Genomic DNA, 17435 nt, shown 5'->3' on the forward strand with positions numbered 1-17435 from the left:
AAAAGAAGAGACATTTTTTTTTAAAAGTGTTTAGCAAATCCATATTTAATTTAGTAAAAGTAATCTATTTCAGTTGGTCTGACTGCCAGACATTTGATCAGAGAACAAGTGTGTGCTATTTTTGTACTTGTTCTTTCCGTATAGATTCAAACTTCTTATGGTTACATAGGAATAAGTATCAATGAAGTACCGGACATTATGGACTTCAAATTAACATATTTTCTCGTCAGTTGGGATCATACAGTCCATTCAATGTTTGTAAAAGTTTCTTATTTTGCATGGGAAGGTGACAAAAGTCCCCATTTGGAAAGGATGAAACAACTTATTCTATAAATAGAGATCTGTTTAAGCCTGTACTTGTGGGCATTATAAGAACAGTCATCACAGGCAACTTGATCAAGGTAAAACTAGAAATATTATAGACAATTACAAATATTGTATATTGCTTTTTTTCTATTCAAGTGCTATTAAAATGTTTTTATTATTATTTGGACTAATCTAGAAACTTAAAAATTTTATTTGTTTCTTAAATGTTTAAGTGAACATTTCTGTAAAAGCAAACTTTGTAGTTTAACACAATAAAATTTAGTATTAAAGGACATTTCAGTGTTCTTTTTTGAAACTGAGTTTCCTCCCTGTAACTGTAACATTAAGAAACAAACTTTTTGCAAGTATTCAGCTCTTTTACATGTACAAGCAGATGGAGTAGAGAAAACTGGTTCTCAGTACAAACTGTTTACTTGTGAAATATTTCCACTATGTTTCATTCATGCACTGTGTTGAACAATTTTGACCTGCATCTCTTCATTTCTGAACTTCCTGGTCTGTACTGTTACTACACAGATTTCACTATAAAAAGAAGAGGCATTTTTAAAACAAATGTTTAGCAAATGCATAGAAGTGCTATAGAATGATGTAGGCTCAAAAAGTTATTGCACAAGTTAGTGAAAATAATCTATTTCAGTTTAATAAACTGCCACAAAGCAAGTGTGTCAAAGATTAATAATACTAAAGCACTATGTCTGACATTATATACAATTTTTATATATAATTTAAAGGTACCATCAATAATGGGTTATATAACAATGGTTAAATGACTCATGTAGCTTTAAAACACTAGTAGACTTTCTGCATCAGGTAGCATAAAGGGTTGTAGAGTGTGGAAAGGTGTCTGAAAATCAACTACATCTAAATGAAGTGTTCTATGTCTAATGTTGTTTGGTACATGGATTCAAACTTCTGGTACAACCTGTTTGAGCTATCTATGGATTGTGGTAGGAGTGCAGGACCTGCTTGCAAGTACTAAGATAATGTTGCATAACAAAATATGTGTTGTTCCATGTCACCACCATACAATCTGACTTAAGTGCTTGATCTTCTAAAAGAAGATCTGAGAATCACCTATTCCCATTCATCTTTCTGTATATTTGGATTTCCAATTTTGCTATTCTTATTTTTATTTGAACCAATCAGATGACTCGTTTCAACAAACATTTGACTGAACCATCAAAACAGCTTCAAATGTCACAGGGTGATAAAATGTGCAGTAAGTCCGGAGCTCGGACCCGGGACCCCTCACTTAGAGGGCGAGTGCTCTACCAACTGAGCTAACCGGTTGCCTGACACATATTCTCCACTAATGTGACCAAGTCCATAACCGTCAAATGTGACATATGATACCTCTAAAAACAAAAGGGCGCAGTCATGATGTGGTCGTCATAATAAACATGAAAAACCCAGGCTAAATACCGATATTTTAATCTTCTACTTTCACTTTCAAAATGTTGACAGCAAGGCTCTGATTGGCTAGCAGACGGGTCATCAGAACATGTCTATCAATAGCATGTCTTCAGATCCAAAGCGAAGCGTTAACTGGAGCTGTACTTTAGTCAGATTGCATCACCATATAACTTTAAATAACTAGCAGAGCCTCAGGTATGGACATGTCTGTATGATGGAAATGCATATGGCAAGTCACTCTCTGGGGTGCTCAGGATACAGCAACAATGGAAGTTCAGCTAATAATCAGTTAACAATTTTGTAAAAAGCAATGACTCTTGTGTCAGTGCGTCTGAGTTTCTTCTAAGCCAGTAAGTTCTGCCACTCAAGTTCATTTCTTAGAGGTCATACTGTTCTGGTATGAATAATTACTGTTTACCTAGCTGACTGTTCCATGTCTCAGTTTTAACAATATTACTATTTTGAATTTCTAAGAATAAGAGTCCAACTTTGGTCTTACAATAAGTAGAAGAAGAAGCCAAGAGTTTCCTTAGAGTTAGATGCTACTATATAAGACATTATTCGTTCCAAGACAAATTATTAGGGATATTCAGACCTAGGTATTTTGCAACCTGAATTGTCTGATGAGGAACAGGCTTTCTGATTGCAAGCCCTCTTTACCCAGACTCTAGATCCACAGTAGTCACAGCTCTTGACAGCATGTACAGGAGATGTATAGTCTCTCCGGTAATCAATATACATGTCTTCAATACTTTGCTTAATCACTACAGAGTAATTTTTATGAAATTTTAATATAACATTACTTATGATCTACATCATGGATTCAGAGAACACTGCTCCTATAAGACCAAACTACTGGTATTTATTAAAAATTTTCCCAATAATAGAATTTCTTCAATATTTGGATATTGAACGACAATCATCTAACTTCTAAGATAGAAAAATATGCAAAAAAATCATAGGTCACCGACATTGAAAAATAGTTATCTGCCCTTGAAAACTGCATTTACCCGAATTCTAGCGTACATATTTAAGAGCCTTTGTAACGGAGCCCCTTTGGGATGTCAGGGGAGGTAACTTGTCACAGACCGGGACTATTGCATTATACTCATCTATACTCCTTTCTCATGGTACCGGCTGGGACTTCCATGATACCGGTGTAAACAGTTATCTCATGAGATTTTATGTTAGCCCCACCTACCAGATGTTGACAAAATTACTGGAGCAAAACGAAAGCCTTTCTTCCGTATCACACATTCTTTTTGCAAAAATGTCAGGATTACTGGGGAGTTATTTACCTTTTTAGACAAAACCATTTGAAACATGATTTGCTATCTGTAATCCCTACCCCGTGTCAAATTTAAAATCCTCTATATTTCCTGTAAACAGTGTTTATTATCTGGAATTTTTAGCAAAAATATTGTCAGACAGATTGCTGATGATGTCATCAAACCGGAAGCAAGGTTGTTTCTATATTTAGGACATTTTCTGAGAAATGAAAATATGACAAGCCGTTAAGGCAAAAATAATGGAATTACAGCAGTATGCAAAATATAATGATACCCAATTAAGATAGATCTAGGTCTAAAAGAATAAATCTGGATATCACTTGTAAAGAGTATATTGTTGGCAATATGCAGTCTAAATGTAAGATTGTTCAGTGTCTTTTTGTGTTGAAAAAAAAACTTTTGAAATTTGTCTGAAATCATTGACAGTATTGAACTCACCTGATGTATTGGGAAATATTAATATAATTGTGTATAAGGCTTTCCATAGTTGACATTTTTTATGATGGGAAACAACTTTGACCAGTCACATACACGTCAAGACACATGTATTGCGCATGTGTCACACGCATTTCGGCCCTAGATCACGCTCACATGCCTACTATTCCAAGTCACACCCACTTTAAAGAAATAAAGCAATCAATTGTTTTTTCGCAGAAAATCATTGAATCGTACATGCGAGGCGACATTGACACTGTGTTTTCATACCGTATAATACAGCTTTTACATTCACCACTGTCTAGGTCGCATGAATAAACGTCACAAAAAGTAAACATGGAGGGAGAGTATTCAAAACCAGATCTATTTTGTGTTAAAAATCTAAATTTTCCATGAGAGGGCGTTTCCGGCTTTAAGGGATCATCACCCTCCAGACCCCCCATGAGGGACAAACTTCCCTTCGGACCCCGATCACACTCGTGGCCTTTGTGGAGCCTTGACAGCTATGCAGTCAGATTTCAACATGGCATCATACTCGGTGGGAATCTATAAATAATAACCAGATAATTAAAGTTTTTAATTCATTTTAGCAATGAGGAAGTATGTAGGAAGCAGCAAAGAAATAAACAATTGAGGTGAATGTTTTCTTTAGTTTCGTTCGTTAGGTGCACGTTATCATGAAAAACCAGGCTACTGGTCCAGTGGCTAAATCCGGACAGTGCTTAATAATTCAGACACCTTTATAAAACGCTTTACGATCATGATTTTTTACCCGAATGAACATGATCGACGCAGAAGAACGCTTTGTTGACTAGTTGACTTGTTGTCAACAACAGTGTGTGAATGTAAATATTTCCAGAAAAAATTACCTTCAAATATCCGCACCCCTAAAAGTAAAAATTGTGTGTCATGGGGGATGACGTCATACAGCGCACACCAGTTGTTTGAGGTGCGGCGAGGTACTAATTTAATGACAGCATGCCCACTCCTTTTTGAAGTTAAGGGTACATGTACCCCCTGCCTTTGCAGAATAGGGGTACACTTCAAAACTTGGGGGTACACTACACAGCAGATCTGAATTTTTTTCTATTCAACTATTGAAATTGGTGTATACATGTTTTTTCATGCAGAACTCTTGTGGGTGGGGTATAACAGACGAGATAATTTTAGGAAATTTAAAATGTTTTTCCAAAGTAAAGATAAGAAATTCTGAAACAAATGCCCCTCCCTATATCATACTAAATATAAATAAGTCTTCAGCAAGGTTCATGTATTTCCCGATTTCGTGAACGGAACACGATTCGTCCGAAATAACATACAGTCAACTGAAGACTGGTAAAAATCGCCGATCAATAATAAATGCCCAAACTATTACAAATATGAAATGTGTATCAAAATTGCAGTTAAATATCGAAGAAAATACTGTTAATTACCCTTTTGCTGAGTTCATAAAAGCTAAATTGCTTTTCTGCATTTCGTATCAATACTTTTTTTGCACACAACCCATGTGACGTCTGACTAAAACACTTACCAAACCCCTCTATGCAGCTGACAATTACGCCGAGAGTTTGGTGATGGAAACAAAATAATCACGACCAGACCTGCGTTTTAGACCATACCAAAGAATTGGCAAGTGCGCGATAAAATAAACAGCAATTTAGCAGTTGAATGTAGGACTAGGAGTTCCGAATCTCTGCGTGCATATACCCCCAACAAGTGATTTTTATGCATGCATTTGATATTTTGTGCGTGATTCACGTATTGCAGTGCGTGAATGGGCATGCTGAATGAGAAAACAATTCTGCCTGTTTCAGACGACTCTTTTTCTTAGTTGATCAAAACTGACCAAAAAACATGTTTTACAGTAATGCCAGCGTTTTGCAGACAAGGGAAGCAATTCATAAGATAAAATCGACACGGCGTCATTATAGTGCATAGTTGCATCAAAAAGTATAATGACAGCAAAAATCTGTATGTGGTTGAGAAAAGTGGTAAACATTAATTTTCGCTAAGATAGATTTTATTGCGTATTAGTTTGCAGTTACACATTAAATTAGAAACTAGTCCACTCATGACCACGTGATTAACAGGTAATAAAACTTCGATCAAACGGAGATTTACTGGATTGAATCTGACTGCTTTGTTTCAAACGAAGTTGGGTTAATTGTTATTTTTTGGTGCACAGATTTGTTGCATTACATACCGAAATAGTGTCCGAATATTTAAGCACTCTGAAGAACGATTTTGACAGCTTTTCTGGTCCCCTTCGGATGACTTTTTCTATAATGAAATCAGCAATATACAACGTTTTTGTTTTGTATAGAGATTTATAAAGAACCTAAAATTATACATTTGAAATGTGATACAAGTGCAGTTTCGGAATGCACAGTTATCGTCATTATTCGGTCATAAAACCACCAAAAGTGTCCGGATTTAGGCATCGGACCAGTTAGTTCTGGCTACCATATCTTAACTGACGCTGTTTTTATTTTCTGATGATCGCGTCCATTAAGTTATGGCGAAACCCCATTTGGTTAACTAACCAGTATTAAACTGCAACATCTCGCACACTTCTCTCGTGAGAAACGGATGACGTCATGCAACAGTTCAGAGCATGTGGTTATTTTTGAAAATCAAGATCAAAATTTCACTTATTAATGCATTTATTTTAATCATAAACATAACTATTTTCAAGAAAATTCATAAAAAACATACCTTAGAAAGTTTAAGTTCTCAGAAAAGGTCAGTAAATAACAAATTCTATACCGCCTATTGGTTTTCAAATGAAGTGTACTCTGATCAGGTGACAACTGCAATGGCAGACACAATATTGCAGACAGGGGTACCAATTTGAAACTTGTGTGTATAACTTGTGTTCATATTATGTTGCATGGACTATTTTATGCCAGATCAAAAGAAAAATTAATTAGAAACATTTTAAAATAAAAGGTGAGTTCATTGCATTTCATTTGATGAAATTATAGCGTGACAGACTTCTGGCACGATTCCTGGTTAGGTTTCAGTACGGGATTCGTTTCAGCGCAGAGATCCATAAGACGTAACAGCATATAAACATCTCTGAGCTGAATTTTTTTAGCTACGGACCAGTATACTTTAATTACACTCCGTTTACTTTAGCATTATTATCCCACATACCAACAGATTTAAATAAGTTATCAAGAACTGAAGGAGCAAGTAGTTATACTGATTATTCATGAAATGGTACAAAGAAATCCCATTCCTCATCAGACCATATCAGACTAGTGCAAATGGCGTATTTGATTAAAGGGCAGTAACTGTGCAAGTGCTATCCAAAACATGAGGCTATACGCCTCAGGTTACATTTCATGAAGAAATCAAGGATCGCGGAAACCACTTCCTAGAAAATCTCCGAAATATCTGAAGTCCTACTACAACATAAGGATCGGTAATGGAAAGGCAGACAAGGCGTTCCGGAAAGAAGTGTTCTTTCCAATTCACGATCAGAATAATGTATGTGTGGTAGATCTACACTACACTGGAGAGGGTGTCAGACGTTTCACCCCCAAGACTGTTCCTCCCAAGACTTTTCACCCCCAATTTGGGGTTGAAAAGTCTGATGTTTTATAGCATATGAAGACTTTTCATTCCCAATTTGTTTTTATTATTAAATATGATTATAATGTTTTTTGGGGGAGGGGGTTGTATAGTTATGAATAATTTCATATGTATTATAATAAGGTTAATACATTAAAAAAATTTTTTTTTTTATGTTTGTAAACTTTAAACGTAAGTTATTTACAAGGTTATCTTTTAATCCATTTGTTTGTTCAATGATTGAAAATGTGACTTTGATGATTAAAGGTACTTTTGATAATAGTTACAAAACTTACAAAATATTTTGATCTCTTTGTTTGATGTTTATTGATTGAAAAAAAATAAAAGTACATTTGATAATAATAACTACAAAGTAAAATATTTTATTGATGTTAAAATCAGCCTTGTTGTTCAAGGTTTGAACGTTTGCTATCAATTAACAATGTTGTAACATAAAAAAAAAATACGTTGCTAAAAGCCGCTATCAAATAATTTACATCATAGTATAGAAATATATAAATATTTGCAAATTTTGTACAATAAATTATCAATAGTAAAAAATAAGATTGAATAAAAAATTGACCCATTTGGCTTGTTTGTTATATTGTGAGAAAATAAATTATATAAGTCAATCAGGTGTTTATAGAAGATTAATGATTTGGCTGATTAAAACAAAGTTTGGGGATTTTCGGACTTTAATTAATTTTGTCCAAATATTACGCTGAAGTACGATAGACTCTGTAGATTTTGTAACATGAACCAAGTAGAATCTGAATATCATTTTCTTTTGTTATGCCCTAAATACAGTGTCTTACGAGTAAAATATTTATCTAATTACTTCTGCCGCTGGCCATGCATCCTTGAACAAGTTTGAAACTCTTTTATCTTCGAAATCAAGAAAATCTATACAGTGCCTTGCTAAATTTTTGTACTTTGCATTCAAGCAAAGGGGGAACTAGTTCGTTCTTTTTCACAATATATTCTGTATTTCGTTAGCTCTAGTAAACAACAAAGACAAATATCAAACAGAGAATGCCACGCACCAAAAAACGCAGCCTCCTCAAAACGAAACCCACAGCATGCAGACGCGTGCACCACACACACACGCACAGAGCCAACACATTAGGACAAAACGAACAAACAAAGGAACACACACAAAGCCAACACATAAGGACAAAATGAACAAACAAAGGAACACAGTGGGGCACCGCCTTGGAACGGTCAGTGGCAAAAACACCACTGGGGAGCTTAAACCGGTTTATGGTGCGCACCCAACAAGAAAACCATACTGAATTTATTATCTACCAGACATTATTTAAAGAAAATCAACCAAATGTCAACTTCAGTATAGTATTCATGTACTCTTCTGTTAACCATCTTTGATGTTTACATGTTTACTTGAAATTTCATAGGATGATTGGTCATGAAGAGTAGATGACCCCTATTGATTTTGTCTGTGACTCAATGCAGACTTGGAGCGCCGGTATAAATTACAGACTCCGGTACATACCGGATTAACTAAATTTGAACGAAAATATCTTAAATGTATATATTTTGTAACCATGGTGATTCTAACCCTAACCTTTAGTCAGTATTTTATGCATATTGTACACTAAATGCATGCGGACATGCAAAAATATGCATATTTTTGCCGTGCGCTACAATTGATAATTACTTTCGGGCATGCGCAGAAGACCGCTCCAAGTCTGCAATGAGTTACATCGATTGATTTTGGGGTCACTCCATCAAAGGTCAAGGTCACAGGGGCCTGAACATTGAAAACCATTTCCGATCAATAACTAGAGAACCACATGACTCAGAATGTTGAAACTTCATAGGATGATTGGTCATGAAGAGTAGATGAGCCCTATTGATTTTGGAGTCACTCCGTCAAAGCTCAAGGTCACAGGGGCCTGAACATTGAAAACCATTTCCGATCAATAACTAGAGAACCACTTGACCCAGAATGTTGAAACTTCATAGGATGATTGATCATGAAGAGTAGATGACCTCTATTGATTTTGGGGTCACTCCGTCAAAGGTCAAGGTCACAGGGGCCTGAACATGGAAAACCATTTCCGATCAATAACTAGAGAACCACTTGACCCAGAATGTTGAAACTTCATAGGATGATTGTACATGCAAAGTAGATGACCCCTATCGATTTTGGGGTCACTCCATTAAAGGTCAAGGTCACAAGGGTCTGAACATTGAAAACCATTTCCGGTCAGTAACTTGAGAACCACTTGACCCAGAATGTTGAAACTTAATAGGATGATTGGTCATGCAGAGTAGATGACCTCTCACGATTTTGGGGTCACTCTGTGAAAGGTCAAGGTCACAGGGGCCTGAACATTGAAAACCATTTCCGGTCAGTAACTTGAGAACCACTTGACCCAGAATGATGAAACTTCATAGGATGATTGGTCATGCAGAGTAGATGACCCCTAACGATTTTATGGTCACTCTGTTAATGGTCAAGGCCACAGGGGCCTGAACATGGAAAACCATTTCCAATCAATAACTTGAGAACCTCTCGACCCAGAATGTTGAAACTTCATAGGATGATTGTTCATGCAGAGTAAATGACCCCTATTGTTTCTGGGGTCACTCCGTTAAAGGTCAAGGTCACAGGGGCATGAACATTGATAACCAGTTCTGATCAATAACTTGAGAACCACTTGACCCAGAATGTTGAAACTTTATAGGATGATTGGTCATGAAGAGTAGATGACCCCTATTGATTTTGGGGTCACTCCGCCAAAGGTCAAGGTCACAGGGGCCTGTTCAGGTAAAATCATTTTTTGGAAATAACTTGAGAACCACTTGACCTACAATGTTGAAACTTAATAGGATGATTGGACATGCAGAGTAGATGACCCCTATTTATTTTGAGGTCACTTGATCAAAGGTCAAGGTCACAGGAGCCTGAACAGTGACTTGAGAACCACTAGGCCAAGAGTGTTGAAATTTAGCGGGATGACTGGACTTGCCAAGTAGATGATCCCTATTGCAGCCAACCATCAGTGTCTCTTTGACTTTCGCTCCTGACCCCTATTGACTTCTTGCCTATAGGACTTTGCATTGGGGGAGACGTGCGCTTTTTTACAAAAGCATTTTCTAGTTAATATTTACATCTACTATTGTTATCTAAATCTACTCATATTTTTCATAATTATATTACATAATTAAAACTTAAATCCATTTGAATAACATAGAAAAAAATATAACCATTTAGAAGTCTCAACAATCTGACATTTAAAAAGATCAGTTGATTAAGTTGACTACATGTATGTTACCCTAACTTCAGTGTATATTTTATAGAATTATGGTCCATAGAGTAACAAATTATCTTCATAAATGCCCTAACAACCTATACAAAATATATAAAAAAGATTTTAAATATCAAATAACAAAATATTTCATGATATTTTTACTATATTAAAAATTGGGGGTGAAAAGTCTAGGGTTTGTAAAATTGGGGGTGAAAAGTCTTGGGAGGAAATGTCTTGGGGGTGAAATGTCTAGGGGAGGAAAAGTCTTGGGGGTGAAACATCTGGAATTCCACTGGAGATGATAGCCTTTCCGAAAAGAAATTTCACGGGAATTCTAAAACGACACAGCCATTCTTCAAAACCAAACTTTCTGTCCTGAAAAGGTTACAGGAAAAATCCGATATTTAAAAGGCACACACAATCTATAAAGACTTGGTTTGCGAAAACACAGAAGGACATGAAGCAATATCTAAACCAAGAAATGTTAAACAAATTCACAAATTCATTTATCTAGAGCGGCACAGCAGCAAGATGTACGGCTTTCAAGAGACGCAATATATAATGCACACGAATTAGCGTATGAGGGCAGCTTTGTGCAATATATGTCTGATTGAAGAATTAAATGTTGTAGCCAAATTGAAAGACATGAGACTTTCTGTTCAGCTATGATACAACCTTTTCCCTCGGTGAATTTTATGTATCCCCACTTGTATTTCATGAAACAATATGTTTGAACAAAACCCAGTTGTTGCAGACATGTTTTAATACACGAGCGGAAACTTCAAGAAACACACGACAATTTCTTTCGAATGTTGAATTCCCTTGAAATAAATATTAAAGGCCTGCCGATAGTGACAGATATGGAATCGGCTAAAGTAAGGTCGATAAGAGAGCAGACATCGCTAACATAGTTGGGCTGTTGGAGGCATTTGCGACAGGATGTACAACGCTGAATAGTAGAAAATTACCCTAAAATACACAGGAAAAGGTATACATTAACGATTTATATGATATCCTAAGAGCAAGGAAAAAAGCAGAATGTCAAACAATAATTCATATGTTTATTGCGATGAATGCTCAAATGAATATCATCCAGAATGCGCGGACTTCGGGGATAGGAGTATACATGATTCATTGGCATTTGTATGCCCGGAATGTAAAGCTAAATCTTAAATTTTATTGAACATAAAAACTTGTTTTTTAAATCTTGATTGTGTGCCATGATTTTTCTATTCCATGTAAGTTTCATATAGCTTCTGTTCCATTAATAGGCTGTTCCGTAAATGTTCTGTGAATTGGTTGTTCCGTAAATGTTCTGCGGATTGGTTGTTCCGTAAATGTTCCGTTGATTGGCTGTTCCGTAAATGTTCCGTGGATTGATTGTTCCGTAAATGTTCCGCGGATTGGCTGTTCCGTAAATGTTCCGCGGATTGGTTGTTCCGTAAATGTTCCGTGGATTGGCTGTTCCGTAAATGATCCGCGGATTGGTTGTTCCGTGAATTCTCTCCTTTTTAATGGTCCGTCTGTTCCGTGTTTTAAATTGTATCTATCAGATTTGTTCCGTTCCATTTCATTCCGTGTTTTAGTAACGACCTACACCTCCTACTCGGTTAGTAACCTACACGTCTATTTTTGATAATAATTATGCACAGATTTTCACTATACATTCACATTGGAATTTACAGTTACCAAACAATTTATTCAAGTAAGTCTACGTTAACAAATGTTCAAATATCAAACAAATATTTTACTAGATTTATTTCATAACAAAAACAATTGCAGCCACATTATTAGTCTGGATTACCTGCCCCTTACGATCGTTATCGGGACGTACTTTCAGAGTACGAACGGGAACCAGACAACCACATTATGAACAAAAGCATAATGAGGCAGCTTGATTATATGGACTAGAGTAAATTCGGGTAACTGAGCCACCCGTGTAATTGAGCCACTTACCGACTATACCCGAGTTTTTTCCGATAACGGTTGTTCCCCCTGTGTAATAAGTTGTCATTTACTTTCCGAGAAGAAAACAAAGTTTTGCAGGCGGGAAAATTAAAATTTTGAATTATCGTCTCTGATAGCGGGCATAAATTAATAAATGATCGTAGACTGGTAAGTAAAACGTAAATTTCTCGTGTTAGAATTGTAGAATATACCTGCTGTACAAATCTGCGATTTAGAGTGTTAAGTTCAGATAAAATCAAATGTTTATGTTTTGCAAGAAATGTAAACAACCCGTTTCAAATGATGCGGGTAAATATTCCATATTGCAAATAAGCTTTAAGCGATCATTTTATTTACCCGGACGACCCTTATCTAGTACAGAAAATGCGGATCTTCGCCCAAATACGAAACATCGTGAACATTCTTGCAAATCGCACTGAGACAGATTTACAGAGGCTTTTAAAAACAAACTGTTATGCACACGGAAAAATACATCGTTACGAGGCGCGTAGCGTGGCATACTCAATTACTCACTTGAGTAAACTTTAAAATTAAAACCCCAAAACGAAAAAAGCCAATTTTTCGAAAAAGACAATAAAAATTAAAGGCTAATGGGGGTTAGACACTCACTAGGTCTACATTGGTGTTATTGTTTTTGTTTTTTTTATTATTAGAAACTTCAGTTAAAGTTGTATACAAATTGAAACACCCCATGTTCGTAATTCAGTCATGTACACTACTGCTGCTTAGCATTGTCTTCGCGCTCTATTAAAAAAATAGATTCGCAGTCCGTACTGAGTATCCGAATGGAATGTTTACATGCCGCGAAATTCAAAATGGCGAACGCTAATGATCCTCCATACTAAGACTTTTTTGATCCGCGCGTTGAAAAGAACTCACGTATTCTAGAATTTCTACAAACAGCCTAAATCGACCAGGTACCCTATTCTGACTCTTAGTTCTCCTGGTAAAAACATCTTAATATAACTACCGAATGTCATAAAAAATGATGTCTTTTTAGTGTATAGATCTAGAATCTACTTCTACCAATCTAGATCTAAATATATAATTAAACATTAGAATGGTTTTATTGATTTGTTTTGTTTACAAATTTCAGAATAGATCTAGAGTATAGATCTTTTTTTAAAGAAAGATTTGAAACTTGATTACTGATTGACAGATTATTGACATGCGAATGATTTGTTTTTACTAACTTTACAAAAATTATTTCGTTTAGTACGCTTTACCCGAGATAAATTGTCCTAATTATAAATATCTAAATTCAAATAAGCATGTATATAGACTCTTTCATGGCGCAATCGGTATGATATCAAGTACTATTTTATTGCCGCGGCGGTCTGGGTTCGATTCCCGACGCGGTCATACATTTTCCCCCATTTTTCTTCTTTATTTGGCATTTTAGATGGTTTACAAACACAAACTCATATTCGAATGTTAATAATATGACCAAACTTTAAATTAAAAGAAAGATCTTTTAACCCAAAATCTGGAGGTCAGTAGATCTATTGTGATTTTGTGATCTACGACCAGGAAGGTCTAATATCAGTTGTTCCAGCTACGACGTAGATCTATATATAATGAAAATAAGGGAGATGGCATATCAAGGTCAAAATTGTTAGTTTTGGTCTAATTTCTCTTAACATATCTTAAGAAGTGACTCAGTTACCCGAACACTGTCTAGAAACTGAGCCATACAACGTTCAGTAACTTCGTCTGGCGCTTGTCGGTGCTATCCGAGATGACGGACATACAGTAGGCTAGTTGTATTTTGATGCTGACTGACTAAATGCAGAGCTGGAGCGCCGGTATAAATTACAGACTCCGGTATATACCGGATTAACTAAATTGAACGAAAAATATCTTAAATATATATATTTTGTAACCATGGTGATACTAACCCTAACCTTTAGTCAGTATAATTATGCATATTATACACTAAATGCGTGCGGACATGCAAAAACATGCATGTTTTTGCCGTGCGCCACAATTGATAATCATTTTCGGGCATGCGCAGACGACCGCTCCAACTCTGTAATGAGTTACATCGTTTCAAAAACGGATATAAAATATGCTGACATCTTTAATTAGTTAGAATCTAGATCTAACATTAAATTACCTGTTGTAAATAAAATTGCGACAGCGTGTTATTTTTTATTAATCCCCGCCACGAGTGGTGGAGGTTATAGGAATGGTCTCCGTCCGTCCTTCCATCCTTCCTTCCGTCCGTCCGTCCGTCCGTAACATTTTTGTGTCCACACAGCGGTGGAGGATATAGCTGTCTTTCAGACTGCCTTGTTTGATTTTGAAGAAACTTGCAAACATTTTTAGCTGCTTCGTTTAAACGAAAGAATGGTACACTTTTGTGATGTGTTTCCATATTATGCATGGGCCGTGCCCTTTTGTAAGATTTGCGACAAATTGTATTTAAGTCCAAATGGATGTATTAGTTTATTATTCTTCATTTCAGTCCGCATGATAAAGGTGCTCACTGATTACTATAACTACGTAAGGTAACTGAGCAATTTTGGTAAATTCATTACATTGCGTTTTCCGAAAACAACAAAATAGCGTTTCGGGTACTTTTGTCCGAAATGTGATATCAACATGTATCCAATTACGAAAATAATAATATTTGAGAGATGCTGCCATTTGTTTGCAAGAAATAAGCTTCATAGTTCTCAAGTGGCCCAGTTACCCGAATTTCCCATATGTCTAGCAGTATATGATGAACACCTGTGTGCAGGGCAGACTCATTTAACATACATGTCAAAATGTCATATTATCTATTTATGGATTTATGGATCAGAAACTTAAAGACGCTATACGCCCATATTACAGCTTGCACTCGGACTAGTTTATTAAAAGGCCAGTTGTAGGGTAATGGCCTCTAAAAGCCACATGGCACCAGTGTTACTAGACTTGTAAAACCTGTGGTAGAACTTTCACACACATATATAAGATTGAAGACACAATAGTTCATTTCTGATGTTTATTTGATTTCAGGTAGTTAAAGAAAGTCTTTTAATACAAGTAGTTTTATTGTCTCAGTGTCCATCTTTCAAATAATATTTAGCTACTGTAAAATGTTAAGAACTAATTATGTTTGAGTTGTCTTTCATGAAGTCTACATATTTGGAAGGTAACCTAACGAGGCATAATGGTATTTTGACTTACGTTGGCAGAACCACGGTTGGTGGCTCTGCCGCCTTCCTTCCTTCGAATGTCTAGTACATAGATCTTTTATATGCACCGGCCAGACTGTTGATTACCAAATTAAGATGTAGTTTTCCTGGTGTTATGTCTTAACCTGCCTAGAGCTACGATAACTTGTCAGTTTTAGTTTTCAACATTTTTAAAAGGTAAAGAGTATGAATATATTTTCTCCAAGACATTGAATAATCTAGTCTTTTAAAACAATAGTCTAGCACCCTTTTTTTTGAAATTACATTACAAATTCCTTCATTTCTTCACGGAAAAAAAACAATGAAAAAAAAAGGTATTTTACTATCCTCGGAAACTTTTGAATGTTATGAACTGTAATGCAATAATTGTTTGAACACATATGCTTGTTTCTTATTGGTAATATCAGACGTTTTTGCTGACAAATATACAGATTTAAACAAAAATTGATGGACACAGAGCTAACAACAAAAAGAATTCAAAACGTGATGGGTAAATATTTGAAATGGTAATACAAGTACATAAAATTCCACGCGACTATTTATTCTGTGTTTCGTGGTTGCCCAGTGGTATTACGTGCAGACATCGTCATGTTGTAGGCGTGTGTCGTCAATAGGCATGTATTGTGTAACCTCATCGGTGAATTATTATATACTGAAATTGACTAAAAGAATGATCAGCAAATGTCATATTGTTATTGAATTTCGACAGCTCATTCCCAAAGGCACTTCTTTATTCGGCTGTGATCCTGAAAGAGTTTCTTCATCCGTCTAAAATTAAAATTGTTAGGTCATGCTGAAATGTCCATCAAGACGCATGATATAAATTTATAAAGATTCTATTATATTGTCACCATGAGTGTTGTAAAACATTTATTGTTTCTATAGATATATTTCCCATAGAGTTTTTAATTCGAAGGCTAGTCCAGGTGAAAACGACTATTTGAATTCTCCTTGTCATGAGCTCGAAAAAATCCCAAATCTGAATATGAATTATTTTCTTCTTTTTTTCACAGAATTTCCAGTATGACTTTGCATTTTATTTTTTTTTCCATGATGACTTCTGATTTTTCACAAATTTGCACAGCATTTTTATGCACACATAGCAAGTGTCTTCGCCCATTTTCCTTTCCCATTACGTGTTTTTGAAATTTTGAACAAAATAGTTGCACCCAATTTATTACTTCCTTAATATTAATATTATATAATTTATATTTAGATCTATGCGGTTTCAAAACAAGAGGACATTACATACCAACTTTCTGACAGCTGGCGAAAGGACTTAATAAAAAAATTGCCCTTTAGAAAAATATTGATATTAACCATCTTCTATTTTCATTTACATTTATTTTACCATGCGTTTTAAATTCTATTTTGATGAACTGTATCATTTAAGCAAATTTTGGTCTTATTGTTTTCTTACGAATAATTTTTAACTTTTCATATGTATAACTTATGCACATAAAAGATATATTCTCTACATATCTATTAAGTTTTAATAATGTTCCACAATACTCGTCAACTTATACACGTGCAACAAGCTCAGTTAACATGAAAACTTATCAGTTGTGTCAATTTGATAAAATATCAACATATTAATTCAAAACCAAACGTTGACAAAATGCATATATATTGTTCACTGCTCATAAAAATATACGTTCGTTACGTAGACATACTTATCTACTATTCCATAGGTATATTCTATAGGTTTCCCATGCTTCTATTAGCATAGCCTTAATACCTAAAATAACACTAATCTAGTGTTCTTTGTGAGTCATTGCTCACAGGTCATCATAAAACACATTTCCTGTGTCTACCGTGGTCTTAGTTTCTGCCACGTTACATTTACTATAATCATAATATTACATTCAAAGTCAGAAATATATACAACATCTATTTACAAAATCCGAACCCTTATTTTTTTGAAACAGTAAACCCCATACAAACATTTTATCTAAATAATGCTCCAAAAA

At 35.4% G+C, this 17435-nt stretch overlaps 1 protein-coding gene across 6 annotated transcripts in view; it reads right to left on the bottom strand.

Moving 5' to 3' along the window:
- Window positions 1-6732, bottom strand: part of LOC123556826 (heat shock 70 kDa protein 12B-like) — a 36232-nt gene extending 29500 nt beyond the window's left edge. For 4 of the 6 annotated variants that reach the window (XM_053543129.1, XM_045347827.2, XM_045347825.2 and 1 more), the window contains exons 1-2: window positions 6621-6732; window positions 741-849 (exon numbers count right to left, since the gene is read on the bottom strand). The gene's annotated coding sequence lies outside the window, so the exon portion shown is untranslated. Of the gene's footprint in view, window positions 1-740; window positions 850-2239; window positions 2259-6620 lie in introns of those variants that run through there. The other 2 variants (XM_053543127.1, XM_053543126.1) reach the window with 2 other exon arrangements.
- Window positions 6733-17435: the final 10703 nt, after the last annotated feature.

Source organism: Mercenaria mercenaria, chromosome 5 (assembly GCF_021730395.1).
Source record: "Mercenaria mercenaria strain notata chromosome 5, MADL_Memer_1, whole genome shotgun sequence".
Classification (NCBI taxonomy): Eukaryota; Metazoa; Mollusca; class Bivalvia; order Venerida; family Veneridae; genus Mercenaria; species Mercenaria mercenaria.